This window comes from Petaurus breviceps, unplaced genomic scaffold, assembly GCF_028583685.1.
Source record: "Petaurus breviceps papuanus isolate PSGF00001 unplaced genomic scaffold, PetGlider_PUasm1.0 90823, whole genome shotgun sequence".
In the NCBI taxonomy this organism is placed as follows: Eukaryota; Metazoa; Chordata; class Mammalia; order Diprotodontia; family Petauridae; genus Petaurus; species Petaurus breviceps.
Window position 1 is genome coordinate 6,621,683 of NW_027187352.1, and position 15,954 is coordinate 6,637,636.

The following is a 15,954-nucleotide window of genomic DNA, read 5'->3' on the forward strand; positions in this document are numbered from 1 at the left end:
AGAAGTGGTACAATGGATGTAGCCCTCTGTCTGGAGCCAGGAAGAGCTGGGTTTGAATCCTACCTCAGTTCCTAAGTAGCTGTGTGAAGCTGTGTAAAAACACTTAATCTCTTGGGGTGGCCAGGTAGCACAGCGAGTAAGAGCACTGGCTCCAGTGTCGGGATGATCTGGGGATCAAATCCGGGCTCTGATACTTAGCACCACACCCAGAAATAACTGGCCGTGTAACCTTGAGCAAGTTACTTAACCCTGATTGCTTAAAAAAAAAAAAAACCAACAACACACTTAATCACTCTAGATACCGGATTCTTAATCTCTAAAATGGTAAAAATAATAGTATCTGTACCACAGAGACATTGTTGGGAGGCTCCAACAAGATAATACATGTAAAGGGCTTTGCCTGCCTCAAAGCTTCCAGAAGTATCAGCTATTACTAGCAGAGTTATCCAGTCTCTGCCTGCAAATCTCAAGTGATGGAGGACTCACTCATGACAATAAGAGCTAACATTTATACAGCACCTACTGTGTGCCAGGCACCATGCTAAGTGCTTTACAATTACTACCTTGTTTGATCCTCACCACAACCCTGGGTGGTACCCTCATTTTACAGATGAGGAGACTGAGGCAAACAGAATATTAAGTGGCTTGCCCAGGGTCACACAGCTAGCAAAGGTCTGAACTCAAGTCTTCCTGGTTCTAGGCCAAGATGGAGGCAGCCCATCTCTTTTCCACAGCTCTAACCATTAAGGGAAGAGAAGGTATGGTGAAGAAAGGAGAGGGGAGGGAAGAAGCATTCATATAGCATCCATTCTATGTCAGGCACTGTGCTAAGCACTTTTATAAATATGATTTCATTTGCAAAGTTTTTCCTTAGATCAAGCTGAAATCTGCCTCCATCCATGGCTTCTAGATTTGTTGGGCAGGGTGTGTGTGTATGTGTGTGTGTGTGTGTGTGTGTGTGTGCGCGCGCACGAGCGCGCGTGCAGAGGAAGGTGACAGGACAAACAGCACAAGTCTAATCCTTTTTATTTTTTAATGTAAATAGTCTTTTATTTTTTTTTCAATTACATGTATAGATAGTTTTCAACATTCTTTTTTTATAGTCAACATTTATTTTAAAAATAAGATTTTGAGTTCCATATTTTTCTCCCTCTCCCCTCCCCAAGACCGCAAGCAATTTGATATAGGTTATACATGTATAAGCATGTTTAAACATATTTTCACATGAGTCATGTTGTTAAACAAAAGGAGAAAAACCACAAAAAACCCCCAAAGAAAGTGAAAGTAGTATGCTTCCAATCAGTATTTAGACTCCATCAGTTTTTTCTCTAGATGTGGATAGTGTTCTCCATCATGAGTCTTTTGGAATCATCTTGATCTAATCCCCTTTTGAGAAGAGAGGTTTTCAAACATCTGGGGACAGCTATCATGTCCTCTATCTTCTCCAAGCGATGCTCCCTTCCCCCTCCCCCATTCAATGTCTGATCTTGTCCACCATTCTTGCATGCAAAGGTTGCCATCCCTGCACAGTTCTGGTTGTCCTCCACTGGTGCTTTGGTTTCACTGTCTTCTTTCTCACCCAGAACTAAACCTAATATTCCAATATGGTTTAAGCAGGCCAGAGTCTATTGGGAGCATCACCTCCCTTATGCTGGGATGGGGCAAATGAGTCCTAGCATAGAAAGGATGGTGTCTGAAGTAAAAGCAGGGTCAGACACAGGAATTGTAACAAAGCTTTAGAGGGACTTACAAGAGAGATGTGAAATCTGAGGACACGTACTGGGGGTCAGCTAGTAAGTCAGAAGTAGGCTATCTCAATGAGCTGTAAGTGACCACAGGAATGTTTTGTCCAGTTTCTTCTGCAGTTCATTCAACTGGAGAACTCTGGTCTGTGTGGCTCCTGAATGGTAAGTGTCACAGCTACAAAGGGCAAAACATACTAGGTTATATTTGTATTAGGGAGACAGGGAAGGAAAATACAAGGACTACTTTTTACTATGACTTTTATAAAGGCACTTATTTTTTATGCCCTTCATTTTTAGGAGAAATGGAACATCATTAAAACAGAAAAAAAGCTGAAAGCTGGGCTTCATATCTCCTTCAAAGCAGCTTCCAGGTTTGGGCACAGTGGTGCAGACCTGTAATCCCAGTTACTGGGGAGGCTGAGGCTGAGGCTGGTGGATCAGTGGAGACTGGGAATTCTGAGCTGTGGCAGGTGGGTGGGGTCTAGGCTGATGGGGTCTGAACTAAGTAAGTTCAGCATCAATTTAGTGAGCCCCCAATATTGGGAGTGACTAGGCTGTCTATGGAGGAACGAGTTGGTTCCAGTCAGAAACAGAGAAGTTCAGAATGGAACTGAGCCTGTGAGTAGCCCCTGAACTTCCAGACTAGAAAAGATGGGAAGACCTAGTTTAAAAACAAATAAATTAGAGTTGATTCCAGGAGATATGCTAGGAGTACAGGAGGAGCCTTATCTCCTTTTCTTACTACGTCTACATCTCCAAGCAAGAGGGGTGTTAAGTTCTTGCAAATTGTTACATTTTCACTGTGAAGCATCTATACCACAGAAATTGGAAAATTTATAAACTTAAAAGTGTGCCATATACATCCATCCCTACCCCTCAGAAAGGGGTTGTGGTTTGACCAATATCACATAGCAATAAGTGGCAGGATTTGAAGCCAGTCTTGTGCCTCCAAGTTTACCTCTACTCATATCTTAACTGATCACCTGGATGAGCAAGCCTGCCATAGTGAGAGGAGGGCTGGATGGAGGTGGGAGATCTGGGTTTGAATATGACCTAAGACAAACTAGCAGTGTAACAATGAGCAAGTCACATGACTTCTCAAATCTTGTTTATCTCCAAAATGGGGATAATAACACTTGCTCTGCTGAACTCTCTTGGCTCCCAGCATTTTCTCTGGCCATCTCCTATGCCTGGAATGCTCTCCCTCCTTATGGCTTACTCTAAGTCTCAGCTAAAATCCCATCTTCCAGAAGAAGCCTTTCCCAACCCCTCAATTCTAGTGCCTTCCCTCTCTTGATAATTTCCTGTTTATCCTGTATAAAACTTGTCTATACAAATGTGTTTGCTTGTCTTCCCTGTTACACTGTGAGATCCTGGAGGAGTCTGAAATTCAGTTTACCTTAATGTGATTCAACAAACATTTATTGGGCATCTACTGTGTGTAGAACACAGTCCTAGGCTCTGAGAGAAGATACACAGCTCAGCTAGGAAATGTTTTTTGCCCTCATGAAGCTTAAAATGTTGTAGGGAAGATGTGTTTTGTTCTCCTTAATCCTATAACAAGGGACAACCCATTCTGGAGCCTGGTGGGGGCCTGTGGCACACTTCATGGTGCTGAATGAATCCTTCCTGTGAAGGGTGGACTTGGTGCTGAGGCTTCAGCCAGAATGTGCCAGAAACAATGGGATGAGACATTGGGCAAAATCAGCATCTAAGCAAACAGAGGTCAATGGTAAGACTACAGGTCTTGAAACTGAAAGAGTCACTGGGCAGTGGTACTGTCTGAAGTAAAAGGCAAAGCTGATACCAGGTATTGCCAGCTGTGAACCAGAATGAGCCTGAGAAAGCTGTGATATCTAACGAGGAGGATGGCTCAAAACCAGTCACACAATCAAGTATCAGGAGGCAAAGTCTGAAGGTAAAAATCAGATGTCTGGTATTGAATGCAGACAGGGTATTAGAATGGGCATAGAAAATTGGCATTTTCACACATGCTGTTCCACTGATGACTTGAGACCAGCTACACATTGCAGCCCCCCCCCATTCTCCTGAATTCCCTTCATTTAGAGAACTCCTGTCACTATGACCTAAATTAACTTTCATACCATGTAATTAATACGATTGCAGTCAATATGACATGTCCACAAATAACTATAATATGAACACATGAGGATCCATCAGCAGAGAAACAGAAATAATGTTATGGGAGTATATGACAAACCACTCATTCAGAGGGAAGAAATGAATGATGAGTCTTTGGACGGCTTTCACAAAGCCAGGAAGGAATCATGATCCAGGGAACTATCCGGACAACTGTTGGAATTTTCTCTCTGTTAAAATCAGAGTAGATTTATTTTTTACTTATCTTGTTGATTCTACAAAAGGTAGAAGAAGCAATATGTGGAACGATTATTTTGTAGATAATTCTGAACAATAAGGAGGAACCTAAGACTGAAATAGAAAAGACTGGGAAGAAGTGGCCATATCATATTGGAGTTTTTCATGGATGAGGAAGAACAAATGGTAGGACATATTCTAGCAAATAGATTTGGGAAGTACTGATTTCAAAGAGTTCAGAGAAAGGACTGAACAAATCCTCCACCACTAAAGGTTCTATTAGCTCTCAAGAAAAAATATTCTGACGACAGAACCCTAACAATTCTCACGAGGAACCTGTCCGTCAGTTGGGTCCTACTGCCTGATCTAACAATTTGGAAACAATTTTGGGGATCTCTCTCATGAAACCTTTCTGGCTTCTTCCAGAAAGAGGAATACTAGCACTATCAGTATTAAGCTTGTATCTCTCACCAAATAAAATAAAATAAAATACTCTGTCTCATATCCCCACCCAGAGAAACCCTGAGAATCTAAGTACCTGGCTCATTTGACTCTCCCAAAAAGAGCTCTCAGCTGCCTTACAAGCATTCAGATTAATAAGATATTTGTCTTAATTGACAAAACCCCACAGAATAGTCACATGCCAGAACCCTTAGACAAAGAAAAAAACAAATGAATTTTCTACCACCCTTCTCACAGGACCCTAAGCAATCCTTCAGACTTATTGGACTACCCTATGTGGCTTAGGGTTGATAGGAGCTTTAGGCTTCACCTTCTCCATGAGGAAATAACTCAGGGATGCTAGAAAGTTCATCTCCACCCCCCCACTTCCCCCCAAAAAGTAACTAAGTACTACAATATACAAAGTGGCTAAATACAAGGCAGTTTCGGGAGGCAGGCACTAACAGTTGGGGTGAAGGGTCAGGAAACTCTTCCAATAGTGCTTGAGCCAAGTCTTAAAGGAGGAAAGATAGGGGGCAGCCAGGTAGCACAGGGAGTAAGAGCACCGGCTCCAGTGTTGAGAAGACCTGGAGATCGAATCCCAGGCTCAGACACTTAGCACCCACCCAGAAAGACCTGGCCGTGTAACCTTGAGCAAGTTACTTAACCCCAATTGCTTAGGGGCGGCCAAGTGGCTCGGTGAGTAAGAGCACCAGCTCCAGTGTCGGGATGACCTGGATCAAATCCGGGCTCAGATACTCAGCACCACACCCAGAAATAACTGGCCGTGTAACCTCGAACAAGTTACTTAACCCCAATTGCTTTAAAAAAAAATAAAATAAAGGAGGAAAGATAGACTACGAGGTAGGGATAGGCAGGAAGAGGGTAGCAAATGCTGAATCACAGAGATGGTAGATGAATCTTCTGGGACGAAGAATACAGAGACCAGTTTGGCTGGATTCCAGAGTGTGTGAAAGGGAATGATGTCCAAAGAGGTTGGAGCCAGGTTGCACAGGGCTTTAAAAACTAAACAGAGAGATGGTACATTTGTGTAATCCTTGTTATTGGGAAGGGGAAGGAAGCAGTAGATCACCTGAGCTCAGGAATTCTGCAACAAGCAGTGGGGGCCCAAGGCAATGAAGCAACCAGACTAAGTCTGGCACCAATATAATGAGTGCTGGAAGCAGGAAAGCCTGCCTAAGGAGGAGCGTACTAGCCCAGGCTGGATACCCAGCATGTCAAAACTTCCAACCTGATTAGCAGTGGGATCAGACCTGGACATAATTTTGGGGATTTCTCTTATAAAACCTTTCTGACTCCTGCCAGAGAGGAATGCTAGAAATAATCAGTATCAGTCATGTATTTCTTAAAAAAAAAAAAAATCCTCTGATTTATATTCCCACCCAGAGAAACCCTGAAAATGTCAGTATTTTTTGTTTTCCAAAGAAGTACACTCAGTTCCCCCACAAGCCACTGCTCAGTAGCTGGAGTGACACAGGAAGACCAATATCAAAACAAAACAAAACAAACTAAACAATGGAGTTTACATTTCATCCTATAGGTAAGAGGAAGCCATGGGAGTTCACTGAGTAAGGATCATGGTCAGACATGAGCCTAAGGAAAATCACTTAAGCAGGACAGACTGGAGTAGTGAGAGGCCCAAGGCAGGGAGGTCCATCAGAAGCTGTTACAATAATCTAGAGCATAGGTGATGACAGCCTGAGCTGAGAAGGAGGCTGTGTGAGTGAGAGAAGGGGTCACAGGTGGGGGGTATTGTGAAGGAAGGAATGGCAAGGCCTGGCAAACGACTGGCAATGTGGGGTGAAGGCACGTAGGGAGCTGAGCAAGATAATAATAATGACAGCGTTTTAGGGTTTGCAGAGGGCTTCACAAATCATCACCTCATTCAATCTTCATAACAATCCCAGGGCATAGGTATTATTATTATCCTCATTTTTACAGATGAGGAAACTGAGGGATGTAGAGGTTAAGTGACCAGGGTTAGACAGCTAATAAATGTCTGATGCTGGATTTCAATTCGGGTCTTCCTGATTCCAGGTGCAATGCTACATCCAATAATAAAACTGGTTATGAACATAGGAAACTGGAAACAGTCCTATGTCCTCTTCTCTTTTCCCTCTGTAGACCTCAGGAGACCTTATAGGTTAAACAATACAGATGGTGAGTCATCAAGTATAGAGGAAATAGTTAAGAGAGAGGCAGAGAGATAGGGGTAGAGAGCCAGAGACAGACAGAAGGAGAGAGGGGGAGGGAGGAAAGAAGGGAGCGAGAGGGAGGGGTGAGAGAGAAGGAGGGAGGGAAAGGAGAGAGGGAGAGAGAGAGAGAGAAAGAGAGAGAGAGAGAGAGAGAGAGAGAGAGAGAGAGAGAGAGAGAGAGAACAGGGCCTAGAATAGAACTTTGGGGAGTACCCTCAGTTAGGAGGTATGATAGGAATGATGAGCCAGCAAAGGAGAATGAGGGGTGGTCAGTCAGAAAGAGAACCAGGGGAGAAGAATGTCACAAAAACCCCAAGAAGAGATAGGATCCAGGGTGGTCAATAGCATCAAATTCAGAAGATAAGCTGAGAAAACAACATCAGATTTGGAAGTTCAGAGGTCACTGGTAACTTTGGACAGAGAAGTTCTAGTTGACAGAAGAGGTCAGAAGTCAGTTAGCAAAAGGCTGAAGAATCAGTGACTAGAGAGAGAAGGTGGTGGCATTGAGTTTATAGAACAGTCTTTTCAAGGGGTTTGGCTGAGAATGGGAGGAGAGATATGGGGTGATACCCTGAGATGTCTCTGGGGTTTAGGGAAAGAATTTTGAGGATGGAGAGACCTGGATATATTTGGAGGAACCTTACTTTTATTTTCCTCACTATGTTTCTGTTTCTCTTGCTTCTTAATCTCATTAAAGCTGGATAGAGATAGCAGCCTGAAGGCCTGTCTCATCTACTACTGCTCCAGTCCATGGGGCAGTGTGGTAGGTTCACTCTCCAGCACCCCAGTGTGGCGCCGCCTCCTTGGAGTCTATCTATGCTTCTGGTAGAAGCCATATGGCCATACAGACCTCTCTCTGGAGATGGACCACACTAATAGAGGACTAAGGCAAAGCTTATGATGTTCTTTCTCAGCATTCGAACCTTGCCACTCCCTACCCACCTCCCCCTAGCAGAGGAAAATGTGAGAACTGAAAGTACTCTAGGAGTTTCCTCCTCATTTTGCCTTTTGTAATGAATCAGTAGTTTGGAAAATAACGTGAGGGCAGGTCTAAAACAGACTGAGCAACAAACAGCAATAGTGAAAAGGGAGATAGGCGTTTTAGGAGATATACTGGAGCAGGGATAATGGAGAAAAAAGAGGCTTGAATCTGTGGTAGAAAATCCTGATAACAGATGAGGAAGGGAGGATTTAAGAGAGCAGATGCAGGATGCTATGGAAGAAAGAGAAAAAGCAGAAATGGGGGCCACTATAATCATTATGGGCTCCAGTGGGAGAGAGGAAGGAATAGATGAAGAGGGCAGGAGAGATAATCAATGGACTCAAGGTTCAAATCATTTTTCTCTCATACCCTGATTATAAAACTTTTCTCTCAATGACCCCATGAGGGCAGCATTGAAAATATTTTCACTTTATAATTGAGGAAACCAAGATGCAGAAAGGACTAGCAACTCGCCCATTACCACATAGCTAAGAGTCAAAGCTGTGTCTTCAGATGCCATATTATAGTGCGCATGAACAAGTGTACTTAATGTCCTATTTTTAGCTGGACCTGTCATTGGACTGTCTTCCCACCCAGAACTTGAGCTCTGTTTATTCTGGCTGAAGGACACTTCAGCCTCTTAGAAAAGTATGACGAGTGGACCGAAAGCTAGCACCGGGGAGTCCAAAGGACTCAAGTCCCACCTCCAGCACCATGTGGCTGTGTGACAAATCATCGAGCCTCTCAGCAGCCTAGCAGCCTCCTGGAGTTTCAGGGGAGGTACCATCTACAGTGGCAGCCTAAGTTTCCTCATCAGCAATGGTCTATCTCAATGAAGTCACAGGTCTGAATCAAGAGGGGAAGAATAAGGAAAGGAATACACAATGTATATATGGGGGTGGGGTGTGAGAATTATGTGGATAAAATGCAGGATTGATTAGAGGAGGGGTCCAAAGGGCATTTAAGAAGAGTTTCTTCAGAACAGGGAAGAAAAGACCCATGTAATATGGTAGGAAAAGCATTACAGGAAATCAAGAGGCCCTAGGTGGTGCAGTGGACAGAGTACTGGGCCTGGAGTCAGGAAGACTCATCTTCCTTAGTTCAAATCTGGCTTCAGATACTTACAAGTCACATAACCTTGTTTGCCTCAGTTTCTTTATCCATAAAATGAGCAGGAGAAGGAAGCAGCACACCACTGCAGGTTCTCTGCCAAGGAAACTGAACAACTACTAGGGAGGCCCAAGAACAAATCTGGGGGCTGCTGCCACACATTGTATGCCTGTGGGGAGCATTTCTTCTCTGGGGCTCAGCTTCCTCACCTGCCAACTGGCCTGAGCCAGATAACCTCTATGCCAAGCCCACAAATCCATCTCCACCCCCCCCCCCCCCCCCCCCCCCCAGGCCATGAACAACGACAAAGAAGCACTGAAGGACAAAACATTTATTGAGGGCTTACTTTGTACAGAGCACAGGGGATACAAATAGAAAAGAGGTGGTTCTTGCTTTTAAAGACCTCCCATTCTAACAAATGAAATATGACAGCATTAACCTGGAGCCAGGAGGTTGGGCTCATATCCCAGCATCTTAATTAACCTTTCTAAGCCTCAATTTCCTCATCTATAAAATGGGATAATACTTACATTATATGAGGAAAGCACTTTGCTAACATTAAAGCACTGTATAAATGCCAGCTGTTAATTTCTTTCTTCTCATTACAGTTTTAGCAGGCCAACCTCTACTTGAGTTCTCCCTAACTTCTCATAAATTGTCATTCTGAGGCAGCCAAGTGGCTCAGTGGATAAAGCACTGGGCCTGGAGAGGAATATGGCCTCAGACACTTACTGGGCAAGTCACTTAACTCTATTTGCCTCAAGTTTTCTCATCTGTAAGATAAGGATAATAATAGCCTCTATCTCCCAGAGTTATTTTGAGGATAAAATGAGATGTCTGTAAAGTGCTTTGAAAATCTTAAAGTGTGTTGTATTTTTGCTAGCTATTATTATTATTATTTCTTCCTGGGAAGTTCCCTTTTCCTATTCCCAACCCTGGGAACCTTGTTGGCTTCCATCCTGTGGAAGGGTGTACGTCATACTTCCTCTTTCATTTTGCCAAGAGCAGTCTCTGAGAGGGAAGGAGAGGAAAAAAGGAGGGGCTGAGGGAGAAAATAGGTGTATCCTCCTCATCTGTATTTACAGCAATTGGCAAAAAGTAGCCTGAAATTTCCCCCTCTCCATGAAGTCTACCTGGATCTTTGAGAAGATTTTACAACATTTTTCTGAGTTGTGGAGTCTCGATGCTGAAGTGCAAAAATTCCCTTTCAATTTCTCTCAGTCATATAATAATAAAAATGACAATTATTAGAAACAACTGTAATAACAGCATATATTGATAGCACATGTCCCAAAAGTCTTAGTGCCATTTTAATGGGGTTTTTTTTTGTTGCTGTTTTTGCTTTTTGGAGGGGGGAAGGCAGGGCAATTGGGGTTAAGTGACTTGCCCAAGGTCATATAGCTAGTTTTTGTGTTGAGTGTCTGAGGCCGGATTTGAACTCAGGTCCTCCTGACTTCAGGGCTGGTGCTCTATTCAGTGCGCCACCTAGTCGCCCCGCCATTTTAAGTTTAATAGCTTTTGGGAGACTCAAAACAGTATCTTAAAAGTTTCAAAACACTCTACTCACAACAACCCTGTTAGGAAGGAAGTCCAAGCACTATCGTTCCCATTTTGGCAATGTGGAAACTGCAGCTCCATATTGCAGCTACAGTTGAGCCTGGGTTTCCTACCTTCAAGCCTCAAGCTCTTTCCTCCTTCCATGTCTCTCCCTGAAGCCTTTAAAAGGCCCTGCCCCGGACCTATGACTGATAGATTTATTTGCTTTACCACCCTAATTCTTGATTTAATATTTCTATTTTTGGAGTCAGTATGAAGTGGAAAGAATGCAAGCCTGGGAGCTGAAGACCTGGGGAATTCTCGATTTGTCATTTACTAGCTGTGTGACTTAGGCTAAGTGCCATATATGCTCACTGGGCTTCAACTTCCTCATCTACAAGATTGTCATATATGGACTACATATCTCACAATGTCATTGTGAGGCTCAAATGAGATGATGAATTTAAAGTGCTTGGTAAACCTTAAAGTACATATGTATTTATATCATTCTTGGATTTATAGTCAGCTTGCCCAGGGCAGGAACCTAAGGGCAGTGTGCTGTTGACCTGTATTTCAAGGGACTTAAATTCTAGTGCTGGTTTCAGCAAACTGTATGACCTTGGGCAAGTGACTTGTCTTCTTCGCTTTACTTAACTTATCTGTGAAAAGAGGGGATTGGACCAGGAAATCTCAAAGGTTCCTTTCAGTACTAATGTTCTGTCAAAATGATGCTATGATTCTTACCTATAGTTAACTCTCTGTATAGGGTCGTCACATAGGTGTATGAGAAATGCTTTTGACAAAAACAGGCATATTCGAGGGACTGATAAACTTCAGCCTTCAGGTGGGTACGTTTTGGTTTCCTTCATCTGCCAGGCTCGTATGGCTCCCTTGCTTTCTTGCCCCCTGCCTCAAATTCTGTCTCCAACATTTACCAGCTGTGTGGTCATGGACAAATGACTTAATAGTTATCTGTGTACTTGCCCTTTGCTCTGATCCCCCTTTGCCTTGCCTTAGATTCAAAGTTCCTTAAGAACAGGACCTAGGTCAAATCTATCTTTGTACCACTAGTCACTAGCACAGTGCCTTACACAGCTGAATAAATGTTTGCTGAATATATGTTTTGTTCTGGACACCATGTTTTAGGGAGGATATAGATAAATCATCTAGAAAAGGGCAATCATGATGGTGGTTGGTCTAAAGGGTAGACTGATGGATTAACTGGAATGTGGGAGGCTGAGACTAGAAAAGGGAAGATGAGGTAACATACAGAACAGTTGTTTTCAAGTATGTGAATAACTCATTTTGAAGAAGGATCAGACTTATTCTACTTGGGCAGAACCAGAAGCAGTAAATATAAGTTGCAGAGAGAAGATGTAGGTTTGATGTAAAAAAAAAAAATGTCCTAACAATCAGAAATATGGGCCACCCCAAGATGTTCATTCTCATTACACATCTTCAAGTGAGATTGCAGAAAAGCCTCTTGGTTAGGTATGTCTCAGACTACATGGCTTCAGAGGGCCCTCCCAACTCCTAGATTCTGTTTAATAATAATAGAAAGGGGATGATCACTTTCAGTGATTCAGGAAGGCTTCACAGAGGTGATGTTATCTGACCTGAACCTTGAAGGATGTGTAGGACTTCACCAGGTAAAGACGGGTGGAGGGAGGGGGCATTTAAGTTTTAGGGAAACAGTGTGAGCAAAGGCACAAGAGATGGGAGAAGATGTAGTTTGGTTGGGTATATGGAAAACAGTACATTCTGACCAGACTATAAAGAAGAAGGAAACAAGCATTTATTAAGTACCTATTATGTGCCAGGCATTTGTGCTAATGCTTTATGGATATTCGCTCACTGATCCTCACAACAACCCTGGGATTTATACCCTATTATTATCATCCCCGTTTTACAGCTGAAGAAACTGAGGCAGCCAGAGGTAAAGTGACTTGCTCAGGGTCATACAATAAGTATCTGAGGCAGGATTTGAACTCAGGTCTTCCTCACTCTAAGGCCAGTTCTCTATCCATTGTTTCACCTAATAGCCTCTAAAAGGGGAAGTAGTGTAAAATAACAGCAAAAAGACAGTTCTGGGGGGGTTTAAGATTTGGGAACCATTTATACAGAAATCATAACTGAAGCCATGGAAGAGGGCAAGATCACAAAGGTAAAGAGAAAAGGCCCAATGATATAGCTTTGAACCCAGAGAAAACAAATGAGTGGCTAGAGAGATAAGAGAATCTAGAGGTGTTATGTAAGACAATGGAGAAGCACATGAAGGAAAAAATGGTGAGCTAATAGTGTCAAATATTGCAGAAAGGTCAAGGAGGAAAAAGACTAAAGATATAATACTGAATTTGGTGGGATGAAAGTCATCAGGGACCACTAAGAGAGCAGGTCCAGAGGCTAGGCTGCAAAGAATTGGAGAGATTAAAACTTATTCAAGACCTTTAAGCATCAAAAAGAGATAAATGGGGTAAGAGTTCAAAGAGACAGAAGCAAAGTGTAGGGTGCTGTTGTTGTTTAAGATGGGAACAACCAATTGTGTAGAAAAGGAATCAGTGGTGGAAGAGATATCAAAGAGGCAAGAGGAAGAAAGGATTTGGAATGTATGGAATAAAGACTAGAAATGGAAGGGTTAAACTTTGGCTAGGAGGGTTAAAAGATGGAGCAAAAGGAAGGATATATGAGGTCACAGTGTACTTGCTCTATACCTGCCATTTATAGCTTAATTCCTTTGGGCTGAGTCCTGCTTTAAAAAGAAATCTGCCCTGGAGAGAGTCACATCTTAAACCATCATCAGTTGTTACCATATTGTCCCGTTAATATCTTAGGATACTGACAGGAAAAATGGTACACTTTATGAAAAATGGGTGTTTGCAGACAAATGTAGAAATTTTGTCCAGGATCAGATCAAGGATTCTCCCACATTTGCATATAAATTGGAATCACAAACCTAGGTTTAAATCTTAACTGACTCCTTAGACAGAGGCAGCATGGGGCAATAGATAGGCCAAAAGGATTTAGAGTTAGAAGCTTTGAATCTTGGCTCAAATACTCTGTAGCCATATGTAGCTGGTCAAGTCATTTCCCCTTTCTGGGCCTTGGTTTTCCCACCTGCCAAGTGAAGGGTGAGATCTTCCAACTCTGAGATCCTAGTCTCAATTCTTTCTGATTCTTACTAGAGTTATATTACTGTGAACTATTAACTCACATTATTATTGTTGTTAGTTTATTAGCCCCAATTATGTAATTCTGGGCAAGCCATTTCCTTAACTACTTTACAGGGCTGTTGTGATGATCCTACTTCCGTCATTTACTAGCTCTATAATCTGGAATCATTTTTTACTTCTAGGACCTTTAGTTTTCTCATCCATAAAAGGGGATGGTGGTTTAAGAGCCTAACCCACAAGACTGTGGTAATGAGCAAGACTCATAAAACCTCATTTTTGTATGGAACCTGCGATTTCATTGGCACAGGAGCTCAGGATGAGGAACCTCCCCCTACCAAAGCAGATCTACCCCTGCTCTTAGAGAGTGGCCTGGGGCCTCATTAGCAGATTTGTCCAGGGTCATGCAAGGAGAAAGGCTGTTTTTCATCCACCCTGCCTCTATAAAGCTTGTGCTGGGTCAATAATAAACCATATTTGTAGTACTTCAAGGCTATCTAGTGCTTTCCCCACAACAGAACTGTGAGAATGTCAGTCTTATCATGTTAGTTTATCACTTAAGAAGTAGCTAGGTGGTACAGTGGATATAGTCTGGAACTTGGAAGTCAGGAAGACCTGAGTTTAAATCCTGCCTCAGATATTTACTAGCTATCTGACCTTGGCCAAATCACTTAAACTCTTTGTGTCTCAGTTTCCTCATATGTAAAACAGTAATATCGTTTACTTCACAGGGTTGTCACTCATATAAAGAGTATAATATGTAAAGTGTTTTGCAAACCTTAAAGCACAATATGTTAGCTATTATTATCAAAGCTAGCCCTTCTCACGCCCATTTTACAAAGAAATTGAAATTCAGAGAGGAAAAGATGGCTAGCCTAATCCATATAGTTGGGCTAGGTCTTCTGACAAAACCTGAGCTTTTTCCTTTTCAAAAATTTTCAAATCACATTTTATTTTATTTTCATGAAGATCCATTTCCCACTTCCCTCTCCCCAACTGAGAAAACAAGAAAAACAAAAACCTTGTCATAAACATGAATAATCAGGCAAAACAAAAAAAAGTCTCAAACTGAACTCTGAATCCATCTACTATCAGAACAGGTTTTACTATGAGTGTTCTAGAATTGTAGTTGGTCATTGTGCTGATCAGAGTCCCTAAGTCTTTAAGAGTTGTTCCCTTTAGTGTAATTACTATACAACTTGTTTTCCTCACTCAGCTCACTTCACTCTGCATCAGTTCATACGGGTCTTCCCAGGTTTCTCTGAAACTATCTCCGTTATTTCTTATAGCATAATAGTATTTCTCATGTTCATATATCATAACTTGTTCAGCCATCCACCTTTTGATGTATGCCCTTAGTTTCCAATTTTTCTAGTAGGTGCTGAATAAATGCTAGTTTGCTGACCGTCCTCACAAAAAGAGTAAAACATCAGTCCTCAGTCCTTTTCCTTTTTCTTTGATCTCTTTGGCAGAATATCCCTAGTAGCGATATGGTTGGGACAAAGTATGCACAGGTTAGCTAGCAGCTTTTTGGGCATAGCTCCAAATTGCTCTTTAGAATATGGTTGGACCAGTTTACAATTCCTCCAACAGGGCGCGAATGTACCTGTTTTTCCCCAGCCCCTCCAGCATTTGTCACTTTTCTTTTTGTCAACTTAGCCAAACTAAGAGGTGTGAGATGGCTTGTCAGAGCTGTTCTAATTCGAACTTCTGTTACTGATTTCGAAGACTTCCTCCTCCCCCCCCCCCCCCCCCCTCCCCCAATAGGGATATGGCTATGGATAGCCTGGATTTCTTTCTCTGAAAACTTTTTAGTCGTACCCTTTTGACCAAGTATCAGTTGCAGCCCGGGGCTTTTCGAACCAAGCACACTAAGGCTCCCTTTAATGGATCCTCACACGTGTAGGTCACTTTGGGAAGCTCTTTGACAAGCATCTCCTTTAGTAACCAGGGTGAGGACTGCTATCCTCGAGAAGCGAACAGTACAAGGTGTCCCACGCACACTAGGAAGGACACACACATACACACACGACCACGCGCACCCTAGGCACAGGCGGGCTCTCAGATTAAGTAGCCCAAGGCTCTTTCCACCACACCCACCCACACGCACACGCGCGCGTACACACCTGCCTCGGCCCTATCAGGTGAAGAAGAGAGAGCTCAACCTGGCGCGCAGTTGACGAAGGCGGAATGAATGAGTGACTGCGCATGTCCCTTTGCGGCACCCATACCGTCGTCTTCCGCTACCTGCCGCGGGAAGGCTGTTGGCCGTTGACGGGACTTGGTCCAGACCTCTGGGAAAAACGAATCCATTCGACCGTTCGGAAGCGAACTGCCCCACTTTCCTTCACCCTCCTCCCCCTTTGGAGGGTAGACCGCCAAGCCTCCAGCTCGGACCGACCTACGCCATCTCGACCACT

At 43.0% G+C, this 15,954-nt stretch overlaps 1 long non-coding RNA gene across 1 annotated transcript; it reads right to left on the minus strand.

Annotated features, from left to right (window-relative positions):
* Positions 1 to 1,022: 1,022 nt before the first annotated feature.
* LOC138148289 (uncharacterized) lies at positions 1,023 to 15,798 on the minus strand. The gene is made up of 2 exons (XR_011165009.1): positions 15,661 to 15,798; positions 1,023 to 1,920 (listed from the first exon to the last, which is right to left on the minus strand). It is a non-coding gene; the product is annotated as an uncharacterized lncRNA (long non-coding RNA).
* Positions 15,799 to 15,954: the final 156 nt, after the last annotated feature.